Source organism: Eurosta solidaginis, chromosome 3, assembly GCF_040869045.1.
Source record: "Eurosta solidaginis isolate ZX-2024a chromosome 3, ASM4086904v1, whole genome shotgun sequence".
NCBI lineage: Eukaryota > Metazoa > Arthropoda > Insecta > Diptera > Tephritidae > Eurosta > Eurosta solidaginis.
This window is the reverse complement of record NC_090321.1, coordinates 87,367,067-87,388,011: the sequence shown is the minus strand read 5'-3', so window position 1 is coordinate 87,388,011 and position 20,945 is coordinate 87,367,067. Positions and strand designations below refer to the sequence as shown.

The 20,945-nt window shown below is 35.9% G+C and overlaps 1 protein-coding gene across 1 annotated transcript in view; it reads right to left on the bottom strand.

Moving 5' to 3' along the window:
• blo (bloated) overlaps nucleotides 1-20,945 on the bottom strand; it is a 412,052-nt gene that overhangs the window by 300,075 nt on the left and 91,032 nt on the right. Inside the window, exon 2 of the mRNA XM_067772656.1 lies at nucleotides 2,481-2,575. The gene's annotated coding sequence lies outside the window, so the exon portion shown is untranslated. The remainder of the gene's footprint in view (nucleotides 1-2,480; nucleotides 2,576-20,945) is intronic.

Here is a 20,945-nt window from a genome sequence, read left to right as displayed (position 1 = left end):
CTCGACCCTCTGTCATGCCCCGGCTTGCATCATGTTCCTCTTGTCCTGCAACTGGAGTTTTACGAATTTAGAAATGTCGACTTAGATTTGCTCCCGGATAATTACTGTTTCAAAAATTGCAACTTTAATGCCATTAGCGGTAGAATCAATTTGCATGATTGGGATACTATATTTTCTGGGAAAAGTGTAAACGAATGCTTTGATCTGTTCAAAGTTAAAGTCAGTGAAATTTGCTCCACTTTAATTCCTCGAGTGAAAAGGAAATGTTACAAAATACCTTGGTATAAAAGAAAGTTGAAAAGACTTAAAAATTTAAGGAATACATTTTTTAAAAGGTATAAATTATCGAAAATGCATCTTCATGAGGATAAATATTTATTATACTCAAGTAAGTTTAAATCTTTGGGTAAGAAACTTCATAAATATTTTGCTAAATTTGAAAGGGATATTAAGTTAAACCCTAAATCTTTTTGTCGTTACTTTAAGGCTAAAAAGTCGTGTGCAAGCAGCCCATCTCAAGTTTCTTATAATGGCGAAGCTGTCAACCTCTTTGCTGATTTTTTCGGGGCGAATTTTGAGACAGAGACGATTCTCACCGAAGAACTAGATACGGAAAATGACACCCCTATTAATTTTGGTTAATTGTCCCTGAATCTTGAAGATCTCATTTGTGGCATTTCGGTGATCAAGATGTCAGTGCAAACGGATCTAGTGGGTTATGTCCTTTTTTCTTTAAAAATATTGCAGCAGTTGCGGACATTTATTCCATCATCATCGATTGTGGGATCGGGTTCGTCATCTGTGTGTGGTAAATCGTTGTCTCCATTTAGGAGAGAAGAGAAGTGTATTACCAACGTAAGGTACATTGATTTTCGAATAAATAATAAATATAGTTTAAAAAACCTAAAAAATACACAAATGTGCTGCCGCTTTACTATCTATAATCCACTTAGATACTTGCTGTTGATAGCATTGTAGCACAGAGGTTCCTGTCTCCGCTATTAAGCACAATTCGTTTTGTAGCGAGATATTTAACCACAGCGGCGAGTCTTCAATAAATCTGCTTGTAAACATACAAGTTAAGCGTGTTAAGTATAATTTAAAATTCGAACGTTTTTAGTAATCTGGTGGTATGATGTTTGAATATTTTTTTATTCAAATTTTCAAAAAATACTGTCTGGGGTAAAGATTATATCGAAAGTATATTTATTGCACTCCTCCTTTATATTTTTATTCTTCAAACAAATTTTTACAGTGGTTGTTATAATTTGAATATCAAAGTTCAACAAGATTAGGTGTTTGTTTAAAGAGGCATCTTTCATTCCTTCTCGTCCAAACATATAAAAAAGTACTTAAACTTTTTTATATTCTTTTTCCTTTTTCCTTTTGCTGCATTTTCAAGATCACCTGAAATATGTGTTACGTAGTTACTTAAAAATCGATCACAAGATTCCACAATTCTAAATGGACTTTTTAATACCTCTAAATATCTCGAACTCTGTCCTTTCTTTTATCTAAATACTCCCAACTATTAGAGCCCAATATTTCGTTAAAAGTTTCAGGTCACTGGGTTATCGGGAAACTTCTTAAAATGCCAAAGCAAAATTTCCCAGTTCGGAAGATTTTTTTTAGTTTTCACGATCTCTGGACCACCTAGCGAAATTTTTTTCTGTAATGTTCTTTGTATTGGGATTCTGAATTATGTTCTTTGCTTCAAGAATCTAGCTCTACGGTAACTTACTCACATAGCGGTCGCATACTTCCATATTTTGTAAATGGACATCCCAAATATCTCGATCCTTGTCCCATCTAGAAAATTCTTTTATCCTAAATATTACAAACTAATAGAACACATTCTTTCTGAGTATTTGGCTCGGTTATTGGGAAGTTTCTTAAGACTCGAAAGAAGAGTTTCCAAGTTCAGACGTTTTTTTTTTTTTGGAACTTTTACGATTCTTGGACCACTTAGCAAAGTTTTTTTTTCCACGTAATAAATTGTCCTCGGGTTTCTGTGTGTTCCATGTTTCAAGACTCTAGCTGTCCGGGAAGTTACTCAAAAATGAATTGCAAGTTTCTCCAATTTTTTGTGGAAATTAGGGGAAAAAATCAAACGAAACTAATATAAAGGAAGTAAAAACAATTAACGGTTAAGCGTCAATTAAATAAGTAAGTAAGTAAAAGCAATTGTATAAAGCAATATAAGCCTGTGTCGCTAATTAAATACACATAATAATAGGTATTGTTAACATTTTAATTTTTTAATTGTATAACTGTTACGGTTCCCTAGTTTTTAATTTCATACATATAAAGCAGCTTAATCGCATTTTATCTGTTTTAACTTATTTTTAGTACCAAAGAGCACCTCAGCCTTAATTTTTAATATCGATTAGATACGCCTACTTTAAGCGGCTCTTACAAATGATATTATATTTAACCTTCTAAAAACAATGAAATACTTAAGTAAAATTAAAAGCATTTACCACTTGTTAGCTGATTATTATGTTCCTCGTTGCCTTCGCTTTACCCCTGCTTCCATTGCCACATGACGCCTTTAATAATTTCGACTCTAAAATTACTGAAATGAGTAAAGTTAAATAAATTATTATACATAAAACTGTCGTTCACTTTTAGCAAAAATAATAATAACAATGAATAAATAGTGTCTAGCACAACAACAACAATGCATACATAGTAAATGCAATTAATACAGTGAAGGCAGCAAAATAAAACAAAAAGTGCTGCATCATCTTTCCGTAAATGCAGTAACAAAGCAGGCGGGCCGAGGGGTTGGATTTTTGATATTAAAATATCAAATGTGTGGGTGCAATGCCTCTAAGTAACGGGTTATTACTGCTTGGCCGCAGTTCTTGTTCTATGCCGAAGGCAGATATTTAGCTGCTCTCAGCTCCTCAAATTAAGCTTTGTAGTTATTTTTTCTACCCATTATATATGAAGGTCATACTTTCTTTATTTTAACAATTTTATTGTTCAAAAGCAGCCTTTACAAGCATCTTTATTGTATAAATTGTATTATTTTTACTTGAGCATTCTCCCACCGACGATTTTTCTTCCATCAACCTTGCCATCTTACGTAACGTTACTTTGTTTCATATCACAGCGGGTCAGCTAAGAGCAGAAATGGTTAAAAGGTCAAAATAAAAATTTAAAAATGGAACTGCAACGCCATATCTCGGCAGACGTTTCGAAAATTATTTATCTCTGAAAACTTTTAAAGAACGCCCTATACTAGATTTTTTTTAGGAGTGCCCTACTTTAAAATATTTTTCAAAAATCTATATCTCAGCATTCACTTGAGCAAAAGAGCAGCGATTATATTTGATATATACCGTTATTCGATCAAATTCTGGAATAGCGCGTTGTTGAATTGTCAGCCGAGATTACGTGATATTTCTCTCAGATGTGGAAATTGTATGCCTTGTATAAGGTTGGTCAGGAGGTAGCTAACCCGATGGAAACCTTTTGTGATACCACATAAGAAAAGAGCGGGGGTACCAAGTACACATGAAATTCGATGGGTGAACATAGTACATGTGGACGTTTTGAAAACTGATGTTTTTAAATTAACTAGAGCTCAGAGCCAGTTTTTGATGGCATCAGCCTTAAAATCTAGTGAAGAGTCACTCCTCCAAATAAGTCCTACTTCGGAGTAAGTAGCCAATTGAAAAGTATAGTGCAGAAGCGTGGACTCTGACAATATGTGACAGATCTGGGAAAATTATATAGAAGAGTTATTTGAAAGATTTACGGCCCTTAAGAAGATTTAATTATCAGCTGTACGAGCTGTACGCAGAAATCAACTAGCCGCTGGCTTGACCATGTGATGCGATTGAAAGATGATGCTTCGGCTAAGAACGTATTTGCTTCGGAACCCGCATACGGAAACAGAGAAAGAGGGCGGCCACCAATCCGCTAGAAGGATGAGGTTGACATATATTTAAAATCCGTCCTTGTTGGACAACCATAATCGTTTAAACTGTTAAACGTCAATTAAGTAAGTAAGAGATCGCCAACAAAACATGTAACTTAATCAGAAGCAAGTAACTTCAGGCGATTTGAAAAGAGCTTCGTTCATTGGCAACAACCAATACCAACCATTTTTGTTTTATTATCGGCTTATTATCGAAAGCAAAAATATCGTCCAGTTATCAGTTATTTATCGGCTCTGAATCGCCGACGGTTCACTGATGTGCTTTCAATTTTATTTTAAATAAGATAAAAATTCGATAACTTTGCTATAATAAATCGAAAACATTTCGATAAAAACATTTCGACGAAAAAACAGTAACAGGCCGACAAAAGATACGTGTAACTCCGATAACTTTAAGAAGTCAAAAATTTTATTAAAATTTTGAAAAAACCCTTTCTGTAACAAATCGATAACACGCCGGTGATAACTTGGTAACACTACGATAACTTTTCGACAGCAAACCGATAACTCGTCGATAAAAAAATTGGTAGCTCACCGATAACCATTGTTATTGACACCAAGTTTTTACCACAATGACAACTCGTTGTTTATTCCTCGGCGATAACACACCGATCGACCAAGATTATAATTTTTATACTCAGTTGAGCAGAGCTCACAGAGTATATTAAGTTTGATTGGATAACGGTTGGTTGTACATATATAAAGGAATCGAGATAGATATAGACTTCCATATATAAAAATAATCAGGATCGAAAAAAAATTTCATTGAGCCATGTCCGTCCGTCCGTCCGTTAACACGATAACTTGAGTAAATTTTGAGGTATCTTGATGAAATTTGGTATGTAGATTCCTGGGCACTCATCTCAGATCGCTATTTAAAATGAACGATATCGGACTATAACCACGCCCACTTTTTCGATATCGAAAATTTCGAAAAACCGAAAAAATGCGATAATTCATTACAAAAGACAGATAAAGCGACGAAACTTGGTATATGAGTTGAACTTATGACGCAAAATAGAAAATTAGTAAAATTTTGGACAATGGGCGTGTCACCGCCCACTTTTAAAACAAGGTAATTTAAAATTTTTGCAAGCTGTAATTTGGCAGTCGTTGAAGATATCATAATGAAATTTGGTAGGAACGTTACTCCTATTACTATATGTACGCTTAATAAAAACTAGTAAAATTGGAGAAGGACCACGCCCACTTTTAAAAAAAAAATTTCTTTAAGTAAAATTTTAACAAAAAATGTAATATCTTTACAGTATATAAGTAAAGTATGTCAACATTCAACTCCAGTAATGATGTGGTGCAACAGAATACAAAAATAAAAGAAAATTTCAAAATGGGTGTGGCTCCGCCCTTTTTTATTTAATTTGTCTAGGATACTTTTAACGCCATAAGTCGAACAAAAATTAACCAATCCTTTTGAAATTTGGTAGGGGCATAGATTTTATGACATTAACTGTTTTCTGTGAAAATGGGCGGAATCGGTTGATGCCACGCCCAGTTTTTATACACAGTCGTCCGTCTGTTCTTCCGCATGGCCGTTAACACGATAACTTCAGCAAAAATCGATATATCTTTACTAAACTCAGTTCACGTACTTATCTGAACTCTCTTTGTATTGGTGTAAAAAATGGCCGAAATCCGACTATGACCACGCCCACTTTTTCGATATCGAAAATTACGAAAAATGAAAAAAAATGCCACAAATATATACCAAATACGAAAAAAGGGATGAAACATGGTAATTGAATTGGTCTATTGATGCAAAATATACCTTAAAAAAAAAAAAAATTGGTAAATTGGGTCTGACACCTACCATATTAAGTAGAAGAAAATGAAAAAGTTTTGCAGGGCGAAATCAAAAGCCCTTGGAATCTTGGAAGGAATACTGTTCGTGGTATTACATATACAAATAAATTAGCCGTACCCGACAGATGATGTTCTGGATCACCCTGGTCCACATTTTGGTCGATATCTGGAAAACGCCTTCACATATACAACTACCACCACTCCCTTTTAAAACTCTCATTAATACCTTTAATTTGATACCCATATCGTACAAACTCATTCTAGAGTCACCCCTGGTCTACCTTTATGGCGATATCTCGAAAAGGCGAACACCTATAGAACGAAGGCCCACTCCCTTTTAAAAATACTCATTAACACCTTTCATCTGATACCCATATTGCACAAACAAAGTCTAGAGTCACCCCTGGTCCACCTTTATTGCGATACCTCGAAAAGGCGTCCACCTATAGAACTAAGGCCCACTCCCTTTTAAAATACTCATTAACTCCTTTCGTTTGATACCCATATTGCACAAACGAATTCTAGAGTCACCCCTGGCCCACCTTTATGGCGATATCTCGAAACGGCGTCCACCTATGGAACTAAGGATTACTCCCTTTTAAAAAACTCATTAACACCTTTCTTTTGATACCCATATTGTACAGACAAATTATAGGGTCACCCCTGCTCCACCTTTATGGCGATATCTCGAAACGGCGTCCACCTATCGAACTAAGGATTACTACCTTTTAAAATACTCATTAACACCTTTCTTTTGATACCCATATTGTACAAACAAATTCTAGGGTCACCCCTGGTCCACCATTATGGCGATATCTCGAAAATGCGACCACCTATACATCAACCACCACTCCCTTTTAAAACCCTCATTAATACCTTTAATTTGATACCCATATCGTACAAACACATTCTAGAGTCACCCCTGGTCCACCTTTGTGGCGATATTTCGAAACGGCGTCCACCTATAGAACTAAGGCCCACTCCCTTTTAAAATACTCATTAACACCTTTCTTTTGATACCCATATTGTACAAACAAATTCTAGGGTCACCCCTGCTCCACCTTTATGGCGATATCTCGAAACGGCGTCCACCTATGGAACTAAGGATTACTACCTTTTAAAATACTCATTAACACCTTTCATTTGATAACCATATCGTACAAATGCATTCTAGAGTCACCCCTGGTCCACCTTTGTGGCGATATTTCGAAACGGCGTCCACCTATAGAACTAAGGCCCACTCCCTTTTAAAATACTCATTAACACCTTTCGTTTGATGCCCATATTGGACAAACAAATTCTAGGGTCACCCCTGGTCCACCTTTATCGCGATATCTCGAAACGGCGTCCACCTATGGAACTAAGGATTACTCCCTTTTAAAATACTCATTAACACCTTTCATTTGATAACCATATCGTACAAATGCATTCTAGAGTCACCCCTGGTCCACCTTTATGGCGATATTTCGAAAAGGCGACCACCTATACAACAACCACCGCTCCCTTTTAAAACCCTCATTAATACCTTTAATTTGATACCCATATCCTACAAAAACATTCTAGAGTCACCCCTGGTCCACTTTTATGGCGATATTTCGAAACGGCATCCACCTATAGAACTAAGGCACACTCCCTTTTAAGATACTCATTAACACCATTCGTTTGATGCTCATATTGTACAAACAAATTCTAGGGTCACCCCTGGCCCACCTTTATGGCGATATCTCGAAACGGCGTCCACCTATGGAACTAAGGATTACTACCTTTTAAAATACTCATTAACACCTTTCTTTTGATACCCATATTGTACAAACAAATTCTAGGGTCACCCCTGGCCCACCTTTATGGCCATATCTCGAAACGGCGTCCACCTATAGACCTAATGCCCACTCCCTCTTAAAATGCTCAGTAACACCTTTCGTTTGATACCATATCGTGAAAACAAATTCTAGAGTCAACCCTGATCCTTATGGCTATATCCCTAAATGGCGTCCACCTGTAGAACTATGGCCCACTCCCTCATAAAATACTCTTTAATGCCTTTCATTTGATACGCATGTCATACAAACACATTCCAGGGTTTCCCTCGGTTCATTTTCCTACATGGTTATTTTCCCTTATGTTGTCACCATAGCTCTCAACTGAGTATGTAATGTTTGGCTACACCCGAACTTAACCTTCTTTACTTGTTTTATTTGTATTTTTCCAGACTATTATTCTTTCTTCTTGCAATGTTTTTTGTGTATAATAATCCATTAATTACCTTGAGCATTTTTATACCCAGCTGTACTTGTTCACAAGGTATTATAACTTTATCATCTGTATTTAATTAGCGAGACTTGCTGATATTGCTTTATACGATTGTTTGTGTTACCGATATTAGAGAAAAATTGCAAAGTTTACAAACGGCGATGGATACTAGTACATGTTTCGGAATTTCACTTCTTCATCAGCTAGCTCGGGTATTATAACTTTGATTGGATAACGGTTGGTTGTACAGGTATAAAGGAACCGAGATAGTTATAGACTCCCATATATCAAAATCATCAGTATCTAAAAAAAATTGATTAAGCCATTTCCGTCCGTCTGTCTGTCCGATACCTTCACCAAATTTGGTACACTAGCTTATCTGGACCCAGAATAGATTCATATTGAAAATGAGCGAAATCGGACGATAACCACGCCCGCCTTTGCAATATCGAAAATTTAGAAGAATTGAAAAAATGAGATAATTCAAAAACGAATATCGCTAAGCTAATGAAATTTAGCAGGTGGATTGGCTTTGTGACGCAAAATATAAATTCAAAAAGATTATGGAATATGGTCGTGGCACCACCCACATTTAGAAGAAGCAAATATGGAAGTATATCAAGCCGTAAATCAAAAGCCGTTAAATATATTACACTGAAATTGGGCAGAGACACTATCCTTGCCAAATCATATGGACTGAGTGAAGACAATCGAAATCGGTTAAATAGCACGCCTTTTCGATTCTTTTGAACGAAAATGAGTTTAGAAAACAACCATCAATATATCATTGCGCATCCTTATAATCACATAAAGCACACAGCAACAGCATCTCAAGTGCACAAGAGGGTATGTAGTGCTCGGTTTCAGCCGAACTAAGACCTTCTTACTTGTTTAAATTATAAAAGTTTTGCACAAAATTGTCGCGACCGTAACAATGGAAACTCGCAAATGTATTGTTGTATGTATTAAAAAGTTTATAAATAATCCCAACAAAAACAACAAAAAGAAACATTCTAAAAATTAAAAAGCAGCGGCATGGTAAAGAAAAGTGTCGCATAACTACGCCAAAATTATTTAGCAAACACCGACATTTGTTTGTATGTACAATCTAATTGTGCATTACAATGCATAGCCCAGACAATAGATGTATTTAGCTTGCTTTCGAAGAAAATATGATGAGTATCAATTAGATGTGAAACAATAACCAAAATTTATATAACTTGTATAAACGATCATTTGATCAATTTTTCTATTTACGTTAACCATTTTCTGCTTATATTCATTTATTGGTACCTGTTGTCCCTTGCTTGGCTTTCAACTTTCAAATGCGAACTGGGCTAAATAACTCCATGTTATAGCATGGGTGTGTATGTGCACTTGCATTTGCACTATCGACAATTAGTCACCGCAATGTCATCTCTAATTTAATTTGCCTTTTTTTATAGAAATATACTTCGATCTTGTTTTAGATCATTCTCTTGACAGATTGTTTGCTTCAATAACCCAGTCAATCACACCAAAAGAAATGGCGCTACAAATCGGGGCTGTTCTTCATGAATCAACAGACATTCAGTAAAATTGATCGCGCTATGGTTAAATCAACCGAGTTTTTTGTCTACAGAGCAAATTTGGTTATCCTTAATCACTCTAACTGATTTTTCTGCTAAAAGACCTGACTTCAATATTGATTTCATCGACGAATTAAAGCCAATATTATGCCAACTCATCAGCTTATTTTAAAGAGAGACTTATGCTCACGGCGCTTAATAATTTGTTCTTATGACCAAATGGTGCCTCAGAAATATCTTGTCATATCAATATCCTTCCCTGTTATTCTAATGTTAATGGAAATCAGTCATTTTAACAGTTTTCGTTGGTGTTCTTAGGATGGCAATAATGATTGTTAAGTTAACAGATCTATGACTGAGGTTAGCCTGTGTTAAGGACGTGCATGGGAAATTTTCACCCTTCCACTCGTAGACATTTTTGTAATTGCGAGTACCCTCAGTGAGTGCAGGGTAGCGGCACATTCGGCCAACTATGAATTCCTAATAGCTCTGAAAGAACCACTTGCTTTCTCCGATGAACTTCAGAAAGAGTGAAATATTCACCCCCCCCCCCCCCCCCTCCCAACCTCTTCCAGACTGTCGAAAAACGACAATGCCCATTTTACCATATTTTATATTGTTACGAATATTAGCAACACTAAGGGGTACTTATATTTAAGAATTCATGAGCTTAACACCAACTTATAATAATTGAATTTCAATTACTATGTTTTCTAAGAGAAACTGAAAAGAATGAAACATTTACTGGCATATTGCTATGGAACCATTTCGAAAACCGCCAACGTAATCATCATCAGGCAATTTTGTAATGTTATCAAAGGTTTCACCGGGATTCGAACCGTGAATCACATGGTGAAACTGCAGTAGCCTTTAACCACTAGGCCATCCTGCTGGTATTTGTTTTCATGCTTAATTCAGTTTTTCTCATTTCTACACTATCAACACAATTGAGACATTTTGTCTCTATATTGATTTGTGTGCCATGTAGATTTGTTTTTGTGATGTTCTTCTTCGTTGCGAATTAGAAGCTTTGTAAACTCGGGTTCAGTTGTACATATTTATGTATGCTGGTTTAATGGTGTGTTCAGTTTATACTTATATTTAAGAATTCATGAGCTTAACACCGGCTTATAATAATTGAATTTCAATTATTATTATGTCATCTCTAAGCCGATGCTAAGCAGTGACTTGTATGCACTTCAATAATTCAATCATTATGCCTACACATATGTACGCACACGCAGCGGAGAAGCAACGCACAAACACATGCAGATATCTTATCTGAGATATGCAATTATAGTTGTGGAAGTGTCGCTCACAAATACACGCACATGTGAGAGAAGCTATAAAAATTGTGCATCTGTAGTTATAGCTGAGAAACTTATAGCAGGTAACCATCTAGTAGATTCTAGAACAGAACCGCCTTGAAATGCCAACGAGGAAGCCAAACACTATAAAAGGCAGCAACAGTAGAGACACGACAATCAGTTGGATTTAAGACGCTATCTAGCGAGCAATAGCAGTATTATCAGTTTCATTTAAGCAAGCTTTTAGTTGCGAGTTGGAAGTGTTATTGTGAAGTACTTTAATAAAGTCCATTTTGCATTATTGAAGAGTGGAGTTTTTTATTCAAGAGTTTAGCGATACCAACGTTAGTAGAAGGTTGCGAATAAGAGGATTTGCAGTAAATTCGTTACAATATATAATAAAATAATTTTAAAAAAATATTTAAGTTAAACAATTTTATTGACAACAATACTTACATGAAGTAATAATAATACTAAAAGCTAGAAAATAATAAGTAGGTCCTAGGAACTAGTCACCACACTCCTATCAATCTAGGGCGTTGATCAGGCAATTAAATAAAAGCGTTGGACGCGTGCAATTTCTAAAAATGTGAGGCGTAGCATAACCTGATTAAGGTTCAGTTGGTCTTACTTATGACTATCAATAGAAATTTGACGCGTCCAACGCTTTTATCTGATCAACACCTTAGATTTATGAAGAGTGTGATGACTAGTACCTAGGACCTACCTAAACATTTTCTAGCTTTTAGTATTATTATTACTTCATGTAAGTTTTGTTTTCAATAAAACTGTTTACCTTAAAAAATTTTTTTTTTAATTATTTTATTTTCAAGTTTTTAGTCTTTATTTAATTGCCTATTATTTCTCATTCTATTTAGTTCATTTAATGACTCATTATCACAAGGACTCTTTCCTGACAATTTGTTACAATCTAAGTCCACAATACATAATCCTTCCAAAGACTTTACTCGACTCTGCGCCACGTATGCTTGTCCCTCCTCGAACTACAAAATATTTTGATGCCACTTTTACCGGAATGTATGTAACATTTGTTCCAAAAAAATAAAACTAAATAAATGCAAGGCGCGATAACCTCCGAAGAGATCTAAGGCCGAGCTTCTCTTCCAATTTGCGTCGTGCTCCTCTTGCTTTTCCCTACAAATTGGCCGGACGGGACCTACATGTTTTATGCCGACTCCGAACGGCATCTGCAAGGCAGATGAGTTTTCACTGAGAGCTTTTCATGGCAGAAATACACCCGGAGCGCTTGCCAAACACTGCCGAGGGGCGACCCCGCTTAGAAAAATTTTCTTCTAATGGAAAAACCTTATTTCTAAAATTTTGATGTTGCTTTGCCCGGGGTGTGAACCCAGGGCATACGGTGTGGTAGGCGGAGCACGCTACCATCACACCACGGTGGCCGCCAAATACGAGCCAAATTGGACATCATAGGTCGCTTTCTATACATGTATGTATTATGTGTTCCAAATATGGACCAAATCGGACCACAAATACGATTTTTTGAAATATTTCGATCCATGCGAGACCTATCAGAATTCTTTTTCTTATTATTGCATTGTCATCGGGTTCTGGACTATATTCCAAGTTTCAAGTTTGTAGCTTATAGGGAAGTTACTTAAATTTCAATTACAAAATTCGTTCCGGTCGGCCGTCCACCCTGTCAAGTCAAGCTAAATAAAACCGTTTAAAAAAGAGAACATGCCGCACTACACTCACTCAGACAAGTGAGAAACCTCTAATTAAGGAAGTCGAGAAGAACCCACTTGAAACAAATGAATGACTTCCGTACAATTCTATATGGGAGAATTTTTGTACCCAAGTTTCACCAAAACTTGAACGAAAAGTTGAAGCTCGGTGGGTTTCTATTGACTCTATATTCATTACATACGAACCTCGCTACGGGGTAAGCACACGTTGTGGGTGAGTTGTGTATGAATAATGAATGGAATGTGGTATATTATTATTTTATTTCACTACTTCGCTGCAAAATTTACACCCTCACGCGCGTGTTTCATGCATTTTTATTTTGTTTTCGAATAGTCAAAAGCCCATTAGAACTGATAATTATGAGCTTATTTTAGAGTTTGAGGCATTTTGTTTGCAAGTTGTGCATGTTCTGTATGGCCCTGTCATATTTGACAGTTGAATGATGTAAATTCTAGTTAAATGTCAACAACTTAATAAAGCTAAACAATTTTACATTCACATTTGAATGTCTGTTTTGTCGATTTGTTCAATTGATTTACAGAAGTTATTTAACAAGAATGATAAAAGCAAAGATTGGTAACGCATGATGTTGAATTTAATTAAATTTGTTTACCGTTACTTGTAATAAAATGTGATAACTTAAAATTTTTATTGCAGCAAATTGTGAGTGGCCTCAAGCGTCGCTTTCTGTAGTAATATATTTACATATACCGAAGAGATATAATCCCAATTGTAAGATATGGGATTAAGTCAATCCGTAAAGAGCCCTATACATTTTTATTTTTAAACGAGAAATCCTTGGCATTAAGGTGAAGTGGAATGCAGTTAGAGAGACCGCGCAGACCTGAAATTAATGGATGTAAGACATATTGTCGAATGACCTGAAATTCTTCTTTAAATTTTTGGATATAAACATTTTTTTTTTTTAATAAAATCAAACTCAGGAACTGACCTGATATACAGAGGAATGTAAACCCGTTGGCCCAAGACGTTGTATTTAGCCTCCATTGAAAGTCAAAGAACTATAGACATATTTAACACTGTTATAAAGTTAAAATTTTGGACGGTTAATAAAGGTGAGCTCAAAACTAGTGATTAGAGGACACAACACTGAAACCTGAATCTCACTCAGCTTCTTTAGTGGTCCTTATATAACCTGGCTGTTTGAGTAAGAGCACTACCAAAATACCAGAGACTCTTTCAATCCAATTAATGTTGAGCTATAATTAATGTCTATGAATCAAACCCAAAACACGTATTTGAGGATATCAGCCAATGGCTTTATAAGCGCAATTCATAGCTTCCGTAACCCAATTGTCAACTTCGCCTACGTGAGGCCAGTTTTGTTACAACTTATACACGTATTAAACAGACGAGGCTCTAGCGACTCCAAGCTCCTCGTGGAACTATGGGGTGGATTGGCCTAGACTGATCTGCATTCCGGCCATAAACATAGATAACACTTCCCATAACTTTCAGGGAGTGTCCCTATCGTCCCTATTGATTTTCAAATTTGGTTTCAATCCAAACTGCTTCCATCGTTGTGGAATTTTCGGTGCCAGAACGAAAAATTGCATAATTGAAGAATGACGAAAACTTAATCCAATATACATCAACTTTCTAACAAGGGATGACAGAATAAAATGTAAACATGCAGACCCAGGTGGAGTTCTTGTTCTGTGAAACTACGAATTGAAAAAATTTCGTACATTTCAATACACTATTGCTTGAAAGTTTTTATCATTTCACCTCTTTATGGAATAAGAATCTTCGCTAGGTGGGACATTTTCTATCGCTTAGAGCCGAACAATATTCGGAATCCTCTTTATATCCAGAGAACCATATATGGTAAAATTCTTGCACGCAAAGAATGCCTTCATTTTGAGACGATAGTGTAGAGCTGATAGCAGCGACTTTATAGCCCGGGAGATGGAGTGTTAACGTGAGTGGGACTGAGAGTAGAACTGGGATTGGGAGTGGTAATGGGAATGGGTGGGGTATAGGATTGGGAATGGAGTGGTAGTGAAAATATTAGTGAGGATAAATGCAGTGAGATAAATGTAACAAGGGAGGGATAAGAATGAAAAAGGAGAATAGGGAGATTCAGGAGAAGAAAATGGGACACAGAGCGAAGAGGGGTGGTGGGTCTCACTTTTTTTTTAGGATTTGGTTTAATGGAAGGGTCTATATTTGATAGTCCCAGATTCCAAGTTATTATCCAACGTTACTGGTGTTTAATTAGTGGATTAAATTTCCAGTGTTGTGATGAAGAACGTTGAGCTCCACCAGTACACAATAGTAATACGAAAGGCCAGAACAATGTGTAGCGGTTTTCTATTGGAGGTATTGTCCTTTGTAACTTAAGTTATTTTGATGTGACTCTTTGGTATTTGGAGTTTTGATGTGAATGTCGTGAATTTGTTGGTTGTAGAATTAGAGTAGATGTAATTGTAACTTCTCCAATTTTGCAATATATTAAAAGAGCTGCTTTTCAGCATTATATATTTGATAATTTATCTTTTATACACCTGTGCAGGATTGATTCTATAGATGCAACGAGTAGCTTGTCAGCAAAAAACAAGTTTTAAGTTGTATTTCATATTCAAATTTGTCAATTTATTATGGGTTGGGTTTGATTCATTTTCAAACATAATTGTTGAGATAATAATCCGCCTCATGTAGAGGAATATAGTTGACGCAGTTCCTCTTGGTCCCCGGTGTTGAAAGTTCGTGTGTTGCGTTTAAATGATCAAGCGAACAAAGATATCTTTCAAGCGCTGGTAGTTGGGACGCGTTGAGACTGGACTGATAAGGAAATGTGCTTGGTGGACACGGATGTGTGTTATGTAAAAATACTTAAAGCGATATTAAGTTATGCGAAATGATAATAAATGAAGTGAACAGTTTGCGATAAAAAATATGATTTAAATAAATTTATTTTAATTAATATGAGAAATTGGCTTTTTGTAAAAATGTAGATAGTTGTGTGATATTGGCGTTATCGTTGCTTAAGAATATTTCTTCAAAATTGTTGTACTTATTAAATATATCAAAAGTTAGCACGAATAATGTTAAAGTTACGACAGTGAAAGGTCTGGTGAATGTAACCGCCAGTGTCACCACAGACACAGAGAGGCTTTGATCCTGTAAAGGTACTGTTTGTCATATGTGTGTCCTGAGAGTATTCTGTTTAAAGTTTTGATTTGAGTAGGAGGAAGTGAAAGGTTTTTTAATCAAGGACTATTTTTACGACATGGAAAGGTTTTAGAAAAAAGGTTGGGGTAATCAATTGAATAATCTAAAAAATTTTTATACCATTCGGTATGAATGTTGTCCATAATTAGCTTGAGAGCTTCGTCAATATTAAATTTCACCTGTTTGTTCGGCCTATTTTTTATGGCTAATTTAGAAATTTGGTCAGCTTTTTCGTTACCCATGTGGCTGGGCGTCCATACTAAATGAATTTGTTGGAAGTTCTGGCTCTTGATTCGATTGTGTATTCTTATGGCTATACTATTATTAGTGTTTCTTATTCTTAGGATGTGGCATGAAATTAAGCTATCAGTGAAGATAGTTATTTTTTAGAGGTTTTCCTTGATTGCAATATTTATTGTTTCTTCAATGGCGAGTAGTTCTCCAAAAGCTGAGGAGGTTTTAAAGGGTATATAAAAGCGAGGTTCGGTTTTATCAGAATAATCGTATTGTGACGAATATGAGTGGCACTAAGTGATACTCACATCCCTAGTCTGATGCTAAGTAAATGAAGTCACAACAACAATAAAGCAGACAGTCACTTGTATCTACATAAACGAATTAATCATTATGTCTATACATATGTACGTATACGCAGCGGAGAAGCAACGCACAACCACATGCATATATCTGAGATACTCCCGAAAGTATGAAATGAGAGAAGCTATAAAATCGTGCAATTGTAGTTACAGCTGAGAAATTTGATAGCCAATGGCCAACTAGTAGATTCTGGAAATGGAAGCGCCTAGAAGATGCGAACGAGGAAATCAGAGAGTATAAAAGGCGATACCAGTAGAGGCGCTACAAGCAGTTTTGATTAAGACGCTATCTGGCGAGCAATAGCAGTATTATTTATTGTGAAGTACTTTAATAAAGACCATTTTTCCATTATTCAATATTGGAGTTATTTATTCAACAGTTTAGTGATTCCAACTTAGCAGAAGGTTTCAAATAAGAGGATTTGCAGTAAATTCGTTACAGTATATTGCGCATCCAGTTCTGTTGTCTGACAGTGAGGCATCAGTATAAAAAACGTGAAAGTTTGTGGAGGTGTATTCTTCTAGTAGTTGTACATAGTGTGTTTGTGCCTTTTCAGGCGTTAAAGACGATTTTTTGATTGGTAAATGTCTATCTATTATTGTTATGTTGCTGTATGTGAAAAAACGATCAACGTAATCCAAATCAAAAATAAACTCTAGAATAGCTAGAACTTATATGAGGGAAATGACCATTGCATAGGGATCCTTGTATGTGAAGAGTTTAACCATCTCCTTTGCGATTAGCCAAATTGCTTTTCGTTAGGTGGTAGTTCATTGGCTATGGCATATAGAAGATTAATGGGAGTCGATGGAGACAAGCCCATACTTTTTCTTAAAAACTTTGTAATGTACGAATTCTTTAAGTGGCTGATTTGGAAAAATTTGCAGCAGTGGTATTGCAGTGTTCGATTTTTGATCGTTCAAGAGATTTATATATGTTTAGAGCCCTTTGTGGACGTAGGCCCAAGGGTGTAATTTCTTAAATGTAGGCAAACTAATTTCCGGTTAGGACAAAGTCTGTATAAAAACTCGATAAATCAGCCTTATCGTCTTGCAAATCAGGGCCCGTATCCTGTGTTACGATTCGTATGGAAATCAAATTTGCATTCAAACATTAAATCAAAATAGCTCTGAAATCGTGAGTCCGAATAACGACATATGTGAACTAGAGAATACGCGTACTAGTTGGATTTGTAATTTATCATAATTGTATATATAATACTTTGTCAGTTTCATATTTATATATTTCGTGAAAAATGGATTCCTATCCACACGATGCGGGCCTAGTTCAGTAAAAGTCAGCTTATGCCGGGATATTACCTCAGGATGCTAGGAAAAGTGCGTAATGGAGATATATCAGCAAAATAAAAGTATCTAAGGCCGCATCTAGTTTAATACTGCTAACAGTACCCTATGAATTTTAACAGTAAACTAAAAACCTCATTGAAAACTATGTCTCAAAATAACGCGAGAAAAGGCAAAACAAGGAAAACCTGTACAGTGTAAACAAAACCTTAGCGATAGCTACTCAAATGTTTTAAGCTAAGTAACTGTAGACTTTCCCAAACAATGCATTTCCCAACTCTTTTTAAGCAATGTCGAAACGGGCAAAGTTGTCCCACTTTACCTTCAGGATTTCACACGATTCTCAAGCTGATATTTCTTTCAAGTTTTCTTAATATTAAAAATTATGTTATAAAAAAAATGTTGACTGCCAATAACATGATCGCTACTGTACATATTATATGAAATCTCAACACATTTAGCAGTACAACGGTATTCATAACACATTTACGAATTTATAAAAAGAGGAATATTTATTATGTTATGTAAGTTGTTACCTAAGAGTTCGGTATCATAATCCTTATAATGAAACACATGCGATGATTGTTATGTATTATCAAAAGAAAAAATTTACAAGGTAATCGATACACGCAAGTCTGTAGATGAAGAGACCACGGTTGTGGATGCGCTTTATGCTTGAAAAGAAAAGGCAGCTGTGTGTAACAAAATGTGATAAATTGCAATTTCTTGAAAACAGGTGGGAGCTTTTTACCTCCTATTTATTTTGCTTTGGTATGTAAAGTTTTGATGACGTTTGTTTTAAGTTCAAGTAATAGGGTTAGGTAATGTTGTTGTTGTTGTAGCAGTGTTTTGCCTTATCCAATAGGTGCGACCACTCACAATTTCTCATCAATATGAGGGAGTCCAAGGAAACATACAGTTTCAAGAGGGGTGGACCAGGGTGAAAGGGGTGTTAGAGGCATTGGTTTCACATTGCAATAAAAAGGATGGTTGGTGTCATGTGGGGACACGTTGCATTTATCTCCTTCTCCAGTTCTACTCTCAGTCTCCCTCCCATTAACACTCCAACTCCCTCTTCCTAACCCACCTCAATATCCTCAGGTATGGAATCTCTATACAAAATATTGAAAAGCTGCTTCAAATTGGTTGGGTGTTCCAACCCTCCCCCCACCATGGGCTTACAACGACTGAATTTTTTTCATAAAAAGTGGTAGATGGAAGAGTGCATTTGTTGACTGATAGTCAAAAATTTGGTAAATATTTCTCTTTACTCCCGTTTCTATTAATTTTTACCGCAAAACTAGTATTGACAATAACGGATGTTTACTATGAGCTTCCATATGTTAAAACCGCCCCCCCCCCCCCCCCCCCATAGACAATTCCTGCGCACGCCCTGAGTAGTATACAAATAATTATTAAATTTAAATTAGAAATAATAACACAGTGCTACAAAAAAAAATTCAAAACACTTTGAAGTGACCTAGTGTAGGTTGTAGGCGTTGACGAGTACATCATGATAAAGTGTTTCAAAATTATCCTACACCCCTCAAATTTTCAAGTTATTGTCTAAAAACCGTTTTTCGTATACTGCGCGTACTCTAACAATCATAACGTCGGCATCTTTTAACCGATTTTCGATGGCTTTACGGTTTTGGAAAGAAGAAGATTCAAACTCTAAGCTGATATATATTTTACTTTATACAAAAAAATTGGGACATTTTCCAAAAGTTATCTAAGATTTATCCATTTTTCCCGTTTTTCACAGTTCGACGTCTTATTTATGTAACATATCATTAAAAAAAAATCTTTTTTGCATACATTCTGAAATAACTATTTATTCCGACTAAAAAAGTCATGGTTTATCAAAATCGGTTGATAAATGTTTAAATTGCGACGCTTATTGTAAACAAGAAAATTAATAAAAAAATTCTGTCAATGGTCTGTACTCTGTTAGTTGCTGTGAATCAGTTGTATAAATTGAAAACTATTTTCATACCTTCCTTGATTTTTGCGGCACTTAGTTTTGGAAGCACGGCTTTCAAGTGCAGAAAAGGCTCACTGTTTTTGTCAAGTCGGTTGACATACTGCTTCATGTAGCCAACTTGAGGTGTAACGGTGGCAAAATAACTTTATCGAGCCCAAAATTTCTGTCTGTCTCCAAGGTACGCACAAGGTCACGAAAATCGTCATTTGAGACTACATGACGTTCCGTTGTTAGAACCCCCGTTGGAAGAAATTCCTTGTCAATTTCTGAACCGTCAGAATTTTCTTCTTCATATTCCAATGCATTTTTAGATTTAAGAGTTGCCAACATGAGTATTCGTTTTCGTATTTCTTCCTTTATTGGGCGGTTACGGTTACTACATGCGGTCGCGGGTTTTATAGTGATGACCAGCGGTGTTTGTTTGGCAGAAATGGCAAACTTCTTCCTTATGGAAAATTTGACGATGCCAAACCATTGGGGTTGAAATGGTAAAGGTCGCTTGTTGCATTTTTCAGTTTTCCATTTTTTGAGTGCACTGGAGCATGTTGGACAGGCGTATTTTAGTTCATACCATACACTTTTATCATACGCACGGTCGAAGAAATTGTTAAAAGCGCCTTTCACTGCTTTATTCATCTCTAATTTTACGCGATGTTGCTTTTCAAGGAACAAACCACAGATATAACAAAACTGGTTACGATTATCTTTTTCGTCTTCATTACTAGTAATTTTTTATTGTCATCTTGTCAGCGTGTTTAAATCAAACTGATTACTGACTACTCAACTTGTGCTGCTTTTATACTCTCAGCTTAAATGGCTAAACGTTTCTTCTTCTAGAATTTTCTAATTGGCTACCAGCTATATTCGTGTGTATTTGTGAGTACCACTTCGACTGATGACTACATCTGTGTGTGAGTTATCTCTTCGTTGCCGTGTATGTATGTGGGTAAATGATGATTAATGTGTTTATGTAGTTTGCTTTAATGTTCTTGTTGTTGTGCATTTACTTAGTAACAGCTTAGAGATGGTAATATTCGTCACAATATGTTTGAGAAATAAGCCATCAACAAAAAAACTACTGCCAGCTCTAAGGAGCTTCGAATATGAGCATGCATTTTTCCCATACTATCCCACCAGTTCGAAAATATCGAAAAAGTGTATAACATAATATTAGAATCAATATGGAGAATTTGGGTCCGGTTCGGAGCCAACGAAATAGTACCAAGAAATGAACTAGATCCT